The following is a 14,656-nucleotide window of genomic DNA, read 5'->3' as shown; positions in this document are numbered from 1 at the left end:
TGAGGTTACCGCTTCTGTGGCAGCAGCTTCAAAGACAGTCCAAACGGCGAGAGAGAAACAGGTTTGTAAATCCCACTCTGCTTCGTTAGTCTGTCTTTGTTTACAGTCCTAGGCAAGACTATAGCTGGTTTCAGCTTTGCCTGGAGATCGGTATGAGATGGACCAAACAGTGATCAGAAACTCCTAAGGCGGCTCTTTGACAGAGTGGTATGCATCCTTTATTATTGTCTAACAGTGATGTAGTATGTCACATTGCCCAGCAATCGCACACGGGTCTCCCATGCGCAGGCGAGAATTCTACCAGTCTCTTTCAGGAAAGTAATATTGACCAATGCTAAATTAAAACAACAGAATGACATCCGTAGGTATTTTATGAGCAGCACTTAATTTCCAGTTCAATTTAAGAGCAGCTAAATCAGGTTGCGCTTTCATCCGCCACTGCTTCTGCCTGCTACGGCCGAATCGAACCCGGCTCCCCGCGCGCGCAGGCGAGAATTTACCACTGAACCACCAATGCCCGCCTCTTGGCTGGGGTGTGCCATTGTGCTTGAGTCAAACACCTGGACGCCTGCTGACTGAGGGCAGGTGTGGGGGGATTACAGGAGGTGAGAATGGTTTCTTTTCATACCTGCAGTAAAACTCGCTCAGGTCGCCTGCCAGTTGTTGATTTGCCACAATGCTGGGGATGGTGTCTTGTAATTGGTCATGTCTTTCAGACCTTCCACACAGAGTCTGTGCCACTAGAAGAGAACTGAGTGCGGCTTTTCAGAATAATTCCTTTTGTTTACTGAGTTTAGCAGTAAACCATTGTTTGTCGTTGTTATAAGTTAAATAAGTCCTGGTAGGAACGCATATGTCCTCACAGAAACTGATATATGAGGTTACCGCTTCTGTGGCAGCAGCTTCAAAGACAGTCCAAACGGTGGGAGAGAAACAGGATTGTGAATCCCACTCTGCTTCGTTAGTCTGTCTTTGCTGACAGTCCTAGGCAAGACTATAGCTGGTTTCAGCTTTTGCCTGGAGGGCGGTATGAAATGGACCAATCAGTGATCAGAAACTGATATATGAGGTTACCGCTTCTGTGGCAGCAGCTTCAAAAGACAGTCCAAACGGCGAGAGAGAAACAGGTTTGTATATCCCGCTCTGCCTCGTTAGTCTGTCTTTGTTTACAGTCCTAGGCAAGACTATAGCTGGTTTCAGCTCTTGCCTCTCTGCCTGGATGGCGGTATATATGGACTAAACAGTGATCAGAAACTGATATATGAGGTTACCGCTTCTGTGGCAGCAGCTTCCAAGACAGTCCAAACGTGTGGAGAGAAACAGGTTTGTGAATCCCACTCTGCTTCGTTAGTCTGTCTTTGTTTACAGTCCTAGGCAAGACTATAGCTGATCTCAGCTCTTGCCTGGATGGCGTATATGATGGACCAAACAGTGATCAAAAACTGATATATGAGGTTACCGCTTCTGTGGCAGCAGCTTCAAAGACAGTCCAAACGGCGAGAGAGAAACAGGTTTGTAAATCCCACTCTGCTTCAAGTAGTCTGTCTTTGTTTACAGTCCTAGGCAAGACTATAGCTGGTTTCAGCTTTTGCCTGGAGGTCGGTATGAGATGGACCAAACAGTGATCAGAAACTCCCAAGGCGGCTCTTTGACAGAGTGGTATGCATCCTTTATTATTGTCTAACAGTGATGTAGTATGTCACATTGCCCAGCAATCGCACACGGGTCTCCCTCGCGCAGGCGAGAATTCTACCAGTCTCTTTCAGGAAAGTAATATTGACCAATGCTAAATTAAAACAACAGAATGACATCCGTAGGTATTTTTATGAGCAGCACTTAATTTCCAGTTCAATTTTAAGAGCAGCTAAATCAGGTTGCGCTTTCCGCCGCCACTGCTTCTGCCTGCTACGGCCGAATCGAACCCGGGTCTCTCCGCGCGGCAGGCGAGAATTCTACCACTGAACCACCAATATGCCCGCCTCTTGGCTGGGGTGTGCCATTGTGCTTGAGTCAAACACCTGGACGCCTGCTGACTGAGGGCAGGTGTGGGGATTACAGGAGGTGAGAATGGTTTCTTTTCATACCTGCAGTAAAACTCGCTCAGGTCGCCTGCCAGTTGTTGATTTGCCACAATGCTGGGGGATGGTGTCTTGTAATTGGTCATGTCTTTCAGACCTTTCCACACAGAGTCTGTGCCACTAGAAGAGAACTGAGTGCGAAGCTTTTCAGAATAATTCCTTTTTTTTTACTGAGTTTAGCAGTAAACCATTGTTTGTCGTTGTTATAAGTTAAATAAGTCCTGGTAGGAACGCATATGTCCTCACAGAAACTGATATATGAGGTTACCGTTTCTGTGGCAGCAGCTTCAAAGACAGTCCAAACGGTGGGAGAGAAACAGGATTGTGAATCCCACTCTGCTTCGTTAGTCTGTCTTTGTTGACAGTCCTAGGCAAGACTATAGCTGGTTTCAGCTTTAGCCTGGAGGGCGGTATGAAATGGACCAATCAGTGATCAGAAACTGATATATGAGGTTACCGTTTCTGTGGCAGCAGCTTCAAAGACAGTCCAAACGGCGAGAGAAAAACAGGTTTGTATATCCCGCTCTGCCTCGTTAGTCTGTCTTTGTTTACAGTCCTAGGCAAGACTATAGCGGGTTTCAGCTCTTGCCTGGATGGCGGTATATATAATGGACTAAACAGTGATCAGAAACTGATATATGAGGTTACCGCTTCTGTGGCAGCAGCTTCCAAGACAGTCCAAACGGTGGAGAGAAACAGGTTTGTGAATCCCACTCTGCTTCTGTTAGTCTGTCTTTGTTTACAGTCCTAGGCAAGACTATAGCTGATCTCAGCTCTTGCCTGGATGGCGTATATGATGGACCAAACAGTGATCAAAAACTGATATATGAGGTTACCGTTTCTGTGGCAGCAGCTTCAAAGACAGTCCAAACGGTGAGAGAGAAACAGGTTTGTAAATCCCACTCTGCTTCGTTAGTCTGTCTTTGTTTACAGTCCTAGGCAAGACTATAGCTGATTTCAGCTCTTGCCTGGATGGCGGTATATGATGGACCAAACAGTGATCAGAAACTGATATATGAGGTTACCGCTTCTGTGGCAGCAGCTTCAAAGACAGTCCAAACGGCGAGAGAGAAACAGGTTTGTAAATCCCACTCTGCTTCTGTTAGTCTGTCTTTGCTTACAGTCCTAGGCAAGACTATAGCTGGTTTCAGCTTTGCCTGAGATCGGTATGAGATGGACCAAACAGTGATCAGAAACTCCCACTGCGGCTCTTTGACAGAGTGGTATGCATCCTTTATTATTGTCTAACAGTGATGTAGTATGTCACATTGCCCAGCAATCGCACACGGGTCTCTCTGCTGCAGGCGAGAATTCTACCAGTCTCTTTCAGGAAAGTAATATTGACCAATGCTAAATTAAAACAACAGAATGACATCCGTAGGTATTTTATGAGCAGCACTTAATTTCCAGTTCAATTTAAGAGCAGCTAAATCAGGTTGCGCTTTCATCCGCTACTGCTTCTGCCTACGGCCGAATCGAACCTGGTCTCTCTCGCGCGCAGGCGAGAATTCTACCACTGAACCACCAATGCCCGCCTCTTGGCTGGGGTGTGCCATTGTGCTTGAGTCAAACACCTGGACGCCTGCTGACTGAGGGCAGGTGTGGGGATTACAGGAGGTGAGAATGGTTTCTTTTCATACCTGCAGTAAAACTCGCTCAGGTCGCCTGCCAGTTGTTGATTTGCCACAATGCTGGGGGATGGTGTCTTGTAATTGGTCATGTCTTTCAGACCTTTCACACAGAGTCTGTGCCACTAGAAGAGAACTGAGTGCGAAGCTTTTCAGAATAATTCCTCTTTGTTTACTGAGTTTAGCAGTAAACCATTGTTTGTCGCTGTTATGGTTAAATAAGTCCTGGTAGGAACGCATATGTCCTCACAGAAACTGATATATGAGGTTACCGCTTCTGTGGCAGCAGCTTCAAAGACAGTCCAAACGGTGGAGAGAAACAGGATTGTGAATCCCACTCTGCTTCGTTAGTCTGTCTTTGCTGACAGTCCTAGGCAAGACTATAGCTGGTTTCAGCTTTGCCTGGAGGCGCGGTATGAAATGGACCAATCAGTGATCAGAAACTGATATATGAGGTTACCGCTTCTGTGGCAGCAGCTTCAAAGACAGTCCAAACGGCGAGAGAAACAGGTTTGTAAATCCCGCTCTGCCTCAAGTTAGTCTGTCTTTGTTTACAGTCCTAGGCAAGACTATAGCTGATTTCAGCTCTTGCCTGGATGGCGGTATATAATGGACTAAACAGTGATCAGAAACTGATATATGAGGTTACCGCTTCTGTGGCAGCAGCTTCCAAGACAGTCCAAACGGTGGAGAGAAACAGGTTTGTGAATCCCACTCTGCTTCGTTAGTCTGTCTTTTGTTTACAGTCCTAGGCAAGACTATAGCTGATCTCAGCTCTTGCCTGGATGGCGTATATATGATGGACCAAACAGTGATCAGAAACTGATATATGAGGTTACCGCTTCTGTGGCAGCAGCTTCAAAGACAGTCCAAACGGCGAGAGAGAAACAGGTTTGTAAATCCCACTCTGCTTCGTTAGTCTGTCTTTGTTTACAGTCCTAGGCAAGACTATAGCTGGTTTCAGCTTTTGCCTGGAGATCGGTATGAGATGGACCAAACAGTGATCAGAAACTCCCAAGGCGGCTCTTTGACAGAGTGGTATGCATCCTTTATTATTGTCTAACAGTGATGTAGTATGTCACATTGCCCAGCAATCGCACACGGGTCTCCCGCGCAGGCGAGAATTCTACCAGTCTCTTTCAGGAAAGTAATATTGACCAATGCTAAATTAAAAAAACAGAATGACATCTGTAGGTATTTTATGAGCAGCACTTAATTTCCAGTTCAATTTTAAGAGCAGCTAAATCAGGTTGCGCTTTTCATCCGCCACTGCTTCTGCCTGCTACGGCCGAATCGAACCCGGTCTCCCGCGCGGCAGGCGAGAATTCTACCACTGAACCACCAATGCCCGCCTCTTGGCTGGGGTGTGCCATTGTGTTGAGTCAAACACCTGGACGCCTGCTGACTGAGGGCAGGTGTGGGGGATTACAGGAGGTGAGAATGGTTTCTTTTCATACCTGCAGTAAAACCTGCTCAGGTCGCCTGCCAGTTGTTGATTTGCCACAATGCTGGGGATGGTGTCTTGTAATTGGTCATGTCTTTCAGACCTTCCACACAGAGTCTGTGCCACTAGAAGAGAACTGAGTGCAAGCTTTTCAGAATAATTCTCTTTGTTTACTGAGTTTAGCAGTAAACCATTGTTTGTCGTTGTTATAAGTTAAATAAGTCCTGGTAGGAACGCATATGTCCTCACAGAAACTGATATATGAGGTTACCGCTTCTGTGGCAGCAGCTTCAAAGACAGTCCAAACGGTGGAGAGAAACAGGATTGTGAATCCCACTCTGCTTCGTTAGTCTGTCTTTGCTGACAGTCCTAGGCAAGACTATAGCTGGTTTCAGCTTTTGCCTGGAGGGCGGTATGAAATGGACCAACTCAGTGATCAGAAACTGATATATGAGGTTACCGCTTCTGTGGCAGCAGCTTCAAAGACAGTCCAAACGGCGAGAGAGAAACAGGTTTGTATATCCCGCTCTGCCTCAAGTTAGTCTGTCTTTGTTTACAGTCCTAGGCAAGACTATAGCGGGTTTCAGCTCTTGCCTGGATGGCGTGTATATAATGGACTCAAACAGTGATCAGAAAAACTGATATATGAGGTTACCGCTTCTGTGGCAGCAGCTTCAAAGACAGTCCAAACGGTGGGAGAGAAACAGGTTTGTGAATCCCACTCTGCTTCGTTAGTCTGTCTTTGTTTACAGTCCTAGGCAAGACTATAGCTGATCTCAGCTCTTGCCTGGATGGCGTATATGATGGACCAAACAGTGATCAAAAACTGATATATGAGGTTACCGCTTCTGTGGCAGCAGCTTCAAAGACAGTCCAAACGGCGAGAGAGAAACAGGTTTGTAAATCCCACTCTGCTTCGTTAGTCTGTCTTTGTTTACAGTCCTAGGCAAGACTATAGCTGGTTTCAGCTTTTGCCTGGAGGTCGGTATGAGATGGACCAAACAGTGATCAGAAACTCCTAAGGCGGCTCTTGGACAGAGTGGTATGCATCCTTTATTATTGTCTAACAGTGATGTAGTATGTCACATTGCCCAGCAATCGTGACACGGGTCTCCCCGCGCAGGCGCAGAATTCTACCAGTCTCTTTCAGGAAAGTAATATTGACCAATGCTAAATTAAAACAACAGAATGACATCCGTAGGTATTTTATGAGCAGCACTTAATTTCCAGTTCAATTTTAAGAGCAGCTAAATCAGGTTGCGCTTTCTGTCCACCACTGCTTCTGCCTGCTACGGCCGAATCGAACCCGGTCTCCCGCGCGCAGGCGAGAATTCTACCACTGAACCACCAATGCCCGCCTCTTGGCTGGGGTGTGCCATTGTGCTTGAGTCAAACACCTGACGTCTGCTGACTGAGGGCAGGTGTGGGGATTACAGGAGGTGAGAATGGTTTCTTTTCATACCTGCAGTAAAACTCTGCTCAGGTCGTCTGCCAGTTGTTGATTTGCCACAATGCTGGGGGATGGTGTCTTGTAATTGGTCATGTCTTTCAGACCTTTCCACACAGAGTCTGTGCCACTAGAAGAGAACTGAGTGCGAAGCTTTTCAGAATAATTCTTTTTGTTTACTGAGTTTAGCAGTAAACCATTGTTTGTCGTTGTTATAAGTTAAATAAGTCCTGGTAGGAACGCATATGTCCTCACAGAAACTGATATATGAGGTTACCGTTTCTGTGGCAGCAGCTTCAAAGACAGTCCAAACGGTGGAGAGAAACAGGATTGTGAATCCCACTCTGCTTCGTTAGTCTGTCTTTGTTGACAGTCCTAGGCAAGACTATAGCTGGTTTCAGCTTTGCCTGGAGGGCGGTATGAAATGGACCAATCAGTGATCAGAAACTGATATATGAGGTTACCGCTTTCTGTGGCAGCAGCTTCAAAGACAGTCCAAACGGCGAGAGAGAAACAGGTTTGTATATCCCGCTCTGCCTCGTTAGTCTGTCTTTGTTTACAGTCCTAGGCAAGACTATAGCGGGTTTCAGCTCTTGCCTGGATGGCGGTATATAATGGACTAAAACAGTGATCAGAAACTGATATATGAGGTTACCGCTTCTGTGGCAGCAGCTTCCAAGACAGTCCAAACGGTGGGAGAGAAACAGGTTTGTGAATCCCACTCTGCTTCGTTAGTCTGTCTTTGTTTACAGTCCTAGGCAAGACTATAGCTGATTTCAGCTCTGCCTGGATGGCGGTATATGATGGACCAAACAGTGATCAAAAACTGATATATGAGGTTACCGTTTCTGTGGCAGCAGCTTCAAAGACAGTCCAAACGGCGAGAGAGAAACAGGTTTGTAAATCCCACTCTGCTTCGTTAGTCTGTCTTTGTTTACAGTCCTAGGCAAGACTATAGCTGGTTTCAGCTTTTGCCTGGAGGTCGGTATGAGATGGACCAAACAGTGATCAGAAACTCCCAGGCGGCTCTTTGACAGAGTGGTATGCATCCTTTATTATTGTCTAACAGTGATGTAGTATGTCACATTGCCCAGCAATCGCACACGGGTCTCCTCGCGCAGGCAGAATTCTACCAGTCTCTTTCAGGAAAGTAATATTGACCAATGCTAAATTAAAAACAACAGAATGACATCCGTAGGTATTTTATGAGCAGCACTTAATTTCCAGTTCAATTTTAAGAGCAGCTAAATCAGGTTGCGCTTTCATCCGCCACTGCTTCTGCCTGCTACGGCCGAATCGAACCCGGTCCCCGCGCGCAGGCGAGAATTCTACCACTGAACCACACAATGCCCGCCTCTTGGCTGGGGTGTGCCATTGTGCTTGAGTCAAACACCTGGACGTCTGCTGACTGAGGGCAGGTGGGGGATTACAGGAGGTGAGAATGGTTTCTTTCATACCTGCAGTAAAACTCTGCTCAGGTCGCCTGCCAGTTGTTGATTTGCCACAAATGCTGGGGGATGGTGTCTTGTAATTGGTCATGTCTTTCAGACCTTTCCACACAGAGTCTGTGCCACTAGAAGAGAACTGAGTGCGAAGCTTTTCAGAATAATTCTTTGTTTACTGAGTTTAGCAGTAAACCATTGTTTGTCGTTGTTATAAGTTAAATAAGTCCTGGTAGGAACGCATATGTCCTCACAGAAACTGATATATGAGGTTACCGCTTTCTGTGGCAGCAGCTTCAAAGACAGTCCAAACGGTGGAGAGAAACAGGATTGTGAATCCCACTCTGCTTCGTTAGTCTGTCTTTGTTGACAGTCCTAGGCAAGACTATAGCTGGTTTCAGCTTTTGCCTGGAGGGCGGTATGAAATGGACCAATCAGTGATCAGAAACTGATATATGAGGTTACCGCTTTCTGTGGCAGCAGCTTCAAAGACAGTCCAAACGGCGATCGGTGAGAGAGAAACAGGTTTGTATATCCCGCTCTGCCTCGTTAGTCTGTCTTAGTCTGTCTTTGTTTACAGTCCTAGGCAAGACTATAGCGGGTTCAGCTCTTGCCTGGATGGCGTATATAATGGACTAAAACAGTGATCAGAAACTGATATATGAGGTTACCGCTTCTGTGGCAGCAGCTTCCAAAGACAGTCCAAACGGTGGGAGAGAAACAGGTTTGTGAATCCCACTCTGCTTCAAGTAGTCTGTCTTTGTTTACAGTCCTAGGCAAGACTATAGCTGATCTCAGCTCTTGCCTGGATGGCGTATATGATGGACCAAACAGTGATCAAAAACTGATATATGAGGTTACCGCTTCTGTGGCAGCAGCTTCAAAGACAGTCCAAACGGCGAGAGAGAAACAGGTTTGTGTAAATCCCACTCTGCTTCGTTAGTCTGTCTTTGTTTACAGTCCTAGGCAAGACTATAGCTGGTTTCAGCTTTTGCCTGAGATCGGTATGAGATGGACCAAACAGTGATCAGAAACTCCCAAGGCGGCTCTTGACAGAGTGGTATGCATCCTTTATTATTGTCTAACAGTGATGTAGTATGTCACATTGCCCAGCAATCGCACACGGTCTCCCGCTGCAGGCGAGAATTCTACCAGTCTCTTTCAGGAAAGTAATATTGACCAATGCTAAATTAAAACAACAGAATGACATCCGTAGGTATTTTATGAGCAGCACTTAATTTCCAGTTCAATTTTAAGAGCAGCTAAATCAGGTTGCGTTTTCATCCACCACTGCTTCTGCCTGCTACGGCCGAATCGAACCCGGGTCCCCGCGCAGGCAGGCGAGAATTCTACCACTGAACCACCAATGCCCGCCTCTTGGCTGGGGTGTGCCATTGTGTTGAGTCAAACACCTGGACGCCTGCTACTGAGGGCAGGTGGGGGATTACAGGAGGTGAGAATGGTTTCTTTCATACCTGCAGTAAAACTCGCTCAGGTCGTCTGCCAGTTGTTGATTTGCCACAATGCTGGGGGATGGTGTCTTGTAATTGGTCATGTCTTTCAGACCTTCCCACACAGAGTCTGTGCCACTAGAAGAGAACTGAGTGCGGCTTTTCAGAATAATTCCTCTTTGTTTACTGAGTTTAGCAGTAAACCATTGTTTGTCGTTGTTATAAGTTAAATAAGTCCTGGTAGGAACGCATATGTCCTCACAGAAACTGATATATGAGGTTACCGCTTCTGTGTGCAGCAGCTTCAAAGACAGTCCAAACGGTGGGAGAGAAACAGGATTGTGAATCCCACTCTGCTTCGTTAGTCTGTCTTTGCTGACAGTCCTAGGCAAGACTATAGCTGGTTTCAGCTTTTGCCTGGAGGGCGGTATGAAATGGACCAATCAGTGATCAGAAACTGATATATGATGAGGTTACCGCTTCTGTGGCAGCAGCTTCAAAGACAGTCCAAACGGCGAGAGAGAAACAGGTTTGTATATCCCGCCTGCCTCGTTAGTCTGTCTTTGTTTACAGTCCTAGGCAAGACTATAGCGGGTTTCAGCTCTTGCCTGGATGGCGGTATATAATGGACTAAACAGTGATCAGAAACTGATATATGAGGTTACCGCTTCTGTGGCAGCAGCTTCCAAGACAGTCCAAACGGTGGGAGAGAAAAACAGGTTTGTGAATCCCACTCTGCTTCGTTAGTCTGTCTTTGTTTACAGTCCTAGGCAAGACTATAGCTGATCTCAGCTCTTGCCTGGATGGCGGTATATGATGGACCAAACAGTGATCAAAAACTGATATATGAGGTTACCGCTTGTGGCAGCAGCTTCAAAGACAGTCCAAACGGCGAGAGAGAAAACAGGTTTGTAAATCCCACTCTGCTTCGTTAGTCTGTCTTTGTTTACAGTCCTAGGCAAGACTATAGCTGGTTTCAGCTTTTGCCTGGAGGTCGGTATGAGATGGACCAAACAGTGATCAGAAACTCCCAAGGCGGCTCTTTGGACAGAGTGGTATGCATCCTTTATTATTGTCTAACAGTGATGTAGTATGTCACATTGCCCAGCAATCGCACACGGGTCTCCCGCGCAGGCGAGAATTCTACCAGTCTCTTTCAGGAAAGTAATATTGACCAATGCTAAATTAAAACAACAGAATGACATCCGTAGGGTATTTTATGAGCAGCACTTAATTTCCAGTTCAATTTTAAGAGCAGCTAAATCAGGTTGCGTTTTCATCCACCACTGCTTCTGCCTGCTACGGCCGAATCGAACCCGGTCTCCGCGCGCAGGCGAGAATTTACCACTGAACCACCAATGCCCGCCTCTTGGCTGGGGTGTGCCATTGTGCTTGAGTCAAACACCTGGACGCCTGCTGACTGAGGGCAGGTGTGGGGATTACAGGAGGTGAGAATGGTTTTTTCATACCTGCAGTAAAACTCGCTCAGGTCGTCTGCCAGTTGTTGATTTGCCACAATGCTGGGGGATGGTGTCTTGTAATTGGTCATGTCTTTCAGACCTTCCCACACAGAGTCTGTGCCACTAGAAGAGAACTGAGTGCTAAGCTTTTCAGAATAATTCTCTTTTGTTTACTGAGTTTAGCAGTAAACCATTGTTTGTCGTTGTTATAAGTTAAATAAGTCCTGGTAGGAACGCATATGTCCTCACAGAAACTGATATATGAGGTTACCGCTTTCTGTGGCAGCAGCTTCAAAGACAGTCCAAACGGTGGGAGAGAAACAGGATTGTGAATCCCACTCTGCTTCGTTAGTCTGTCTTTGTTGACAGTCCTAGGCAAGACTATAGCTGGTTTCAGCTTTTGCCTGGAGGGCGGTATGAAATGGACCAATCAGTGATCAGAAACTGATATATGAGGTTACCGCTTCTGTGGCAGCAGCTTCAAAGACAGTCCAAACGGAGAGAGAAACAGGTTTGTATATCCCGCCTGCCTCGTTAGTCTGTCTTTGTTTACAGTCCTAGGCAAGACTATAGCGGGTTTCAGCTCTTGCCTGGATGGCGGTATATAATGGACTGAAACAGTGATCAGAAACTGATATATGAGGTTACCGCTTTCTGTGGCAGCAGCTTCCAAGACAGTCCAAACGGTGGGAGAGAAACAGGTTTGTGAATCCCACTCTGCTTCGTTAGTCTGTCTTTGTTTACAGTCCTAGGCAAGACTATAGCTGATCTCAGCTCTTGCCTGGATGGCGGTATATGATGGACCAAACAGTGATCAAAAACTGATATATGAGGTTACCGCTTTCTGTGGCAGCAGCTTCAAAGACAGTCCAAACGGCGAGAGAGAAACAGGTTTGTAAATCCCACTCTGCTTCGTTAGTCTGTCTTTGTTTACAGTCCTAGGCAAGACTATAGCTGGTTTCAGCTTTTGCCTGGATGGCGGTATGAGATGGACCCAAACAGTGATCAGAAACTCCCAATGCGGCTCTTTTTGGACAGAGTGGTATGCATCCTTTATTATTGTCTAACAGTGATGTAGTATGTCACATTGCCCAGCAATCGCACACGGGTCTCCCGCGGCAGGCGAGAATTCTACCAGTCTCTTTCAGGAAAGTAATATTGACCAATGCTAAATTAAAACAACAGAATGACATCCGTAGGTATTTTATGAGCAGCACTTAATTTCCAGTTCAATTTTAAGAGCAGCTAAATCAGGTTGCGCTTTTCATCCGCCACTGCTTCTGCCTGCTACGGCCGAATCGAACCCGGTCTCCCGCGCGCAGGCGAGAATTTACCACTGAACCACCAATGCCCGCCTCTTGGCTGGGGTGTGCCATTGTGCTTGAGTCAAACACCTGGACGCCTGCTGACTGAGGGCAGGTGTGGGGATTACAGGAGGTGAGAATGGTTTCTTTTCATACCTCCAGTAAAACTCGGTCAGGTCGTCTGCCAGTTGTTGATTTGCCACAATGCTGGGGGATGGTGTCTTGTAATTGGTCATGTCTTTCAGACCTTCCACACAGAGTCTGTGCCACTAGAAGAGAACTGAGTGCGAAGCTTTTCAGAATAATTCTCTTTGTTTACTGAGTTTAGCAGTAAACCATTGTTTGTCGTTGTTATAAGTTAAATAAGTCCTGGTAGGAACGCATATGTCCTCACAGAAACTGATATATGAGGTTACCGTTTCTGTGGCAGCAGCTTCAAAGACAGTCCAAACGGTGGGAGAGAAACAGGATTGTGAATCCCACTCTGCTTCGTTAGTCTGTCTTTGTTGACAGTCCTAGGCAAGACTATAGCTGGTTTCAGCTTTTGCCTGGAGGGCGGTATGAAATGGACCAATCAGTGATCAGAAACTGATATATGAGGTTACCGTTTCTGTGGCAGCAGCTTCAAAGACAGTCCAAACGGCGAGAGAGAAACAGGTTTGTATATCCCGCTCTGCCTCGTTAGTCTGTCTTTGTTTACAGTCCTAGGCAAGACTATAGCTGATTTCAGCTCTTGCCTGGATGGCGGTATATAATGGACTAAACAGTGATCAGAAACTGATATATGAGGTTACCGCTTCTGTGGCAGCTTCTTCAAAGACAGTCCAAACGGTGGAGAGAAACAGGTTTGTGAATCCCACTCTGCTTCGTTAGTCTGTCTTTGTTTACAGTCCTAGGCAAGACTATAGCTGATCTCAGCTCTTGCCTGGATGGCGGTATATGATGGACCAAACAGTGATCAAAAACTGATATATGAGGTTACCGTTTCTGTGGCAGCAGCTTCAAAGACAGTCCAAACGGCGAGAGAGAAACAGGTTTGTAAATCCCACTCTGCTTCGTTAGTCTGTCTTTGTTTACAGTCCTAGGCAAGACTATAGCTGGTTTCAGCTTTGCCTGGAGGTCGGTATGAGATGGACCAAACAGTGATCAGAAACTCCTAAGGCGGCTCTTGGACAGAGTGGTATGCATCCTTTATTATTGTCTAACAGTGATGTAGTATGTCACATTGCCCAGCAATCGCACACGGGTCTCTCATGCAGGCGAGAATTCTACCAGTCTCTTTCAGGAAAGTAATATTGACCAATGCTAAATTAAAACAACAGAATGACATCCGTAGGTATTTTATGAGCAGCACTTAATTTCCAGTTCAATTTTAAGAGCAGCTAAATCAGGTTGCGCTTTTTGTCCCACCACTGCTTCTGCCTGCTACGGCCGAATCGAACCCGGTCTCTCAGCGCGGCAGGCGAGAATTCTACCACTGAACTCCACCAATGCCCGCCTCTTGGCTGGGGTGTGCCATTGTGCTTGAGTCAAACACCTGGACGCCTGCTGACTGAGGGCAGGTGTGGGGATTACAGGAGGTGAGAATGGTTTCTTTTCATACCTGCAGTAAAACCTGCTCAGGTCGCCTGCCAGTTGTTGATTTGCCACAATGCTGGGGGATGGTGTCTTGTAATTGGTCATGTCTTTCAGACCTTTCCACACAGAGTCTGTGCCACTAGAAGAGAACTGAGTGCGAAGCTTTTCAGAATAATTCCTTTTTTTTTTACTGAGTTTAGCAGTAAACCATTGTTTGTCGTTGTTATAAGTTAAATAAGTCCTGGTAGGAACGTGTATATGTCCTCACAGAAACTGATATATGAGGTTACCGCTTCTGTGGCAGCAGCTTCAAAGACAGTCCAAACGGTGGGAGAGAAACAGGATTGTGAATCCCACTCTGCTTCGTTAGTCTGTCTTTGTTGACAGTCCTAGGCAAGACTATAGCTGGTTTCAGCTTTAGCCTGGAGGGCGGTATGAAATGGACCAATCAGTGATCAGAAACTGATATATGAGGTTACCGTTTCTGTGGCAGCAGCTTCAAAGACAGTCCAAACGGCGAGAGAGAAAAACAGGTTTGTATATCCCGCTCTGCCTCGTTAGTCTGTCTTTGTTTACAGTCCTAGGCAAGACTATAGCGGGTTTCAGCTCTTGCCTGGATGGCGTGTATATAATGGACTAAACAGTGATCAGAAACTGATATATGAGGTTACCGCTTTCTGTGGCAGCAGCTTCCAAGACAGTCCAAACGGTGGGAGAGAAACAGGTTTGTGAATCCCACTCTGCTTCGTTAGTCTGTCTTTGTTTACAGTCCTAGGCAAGACTATAGCTGATCTCAGCTCTTGCCTGGATGGCGGTATATGATG

This window comes from Puntigrus tetrazona, chromosome 5, assembly GCF_018831695.1.
Source record: "Puntigrus tetrazona isolate hp1 chromosome 5, ASM1883169v1, whole genome shotgun sequence".
NCBI lineage: Eukaryota > Metazoa > Chordata > Actinopteri > Cypriniformes > Cyprinidae > Puntigrus > Puntigrus tetrazona.
Note: the sequence above shows the minus strand (reverse complement) of the source record.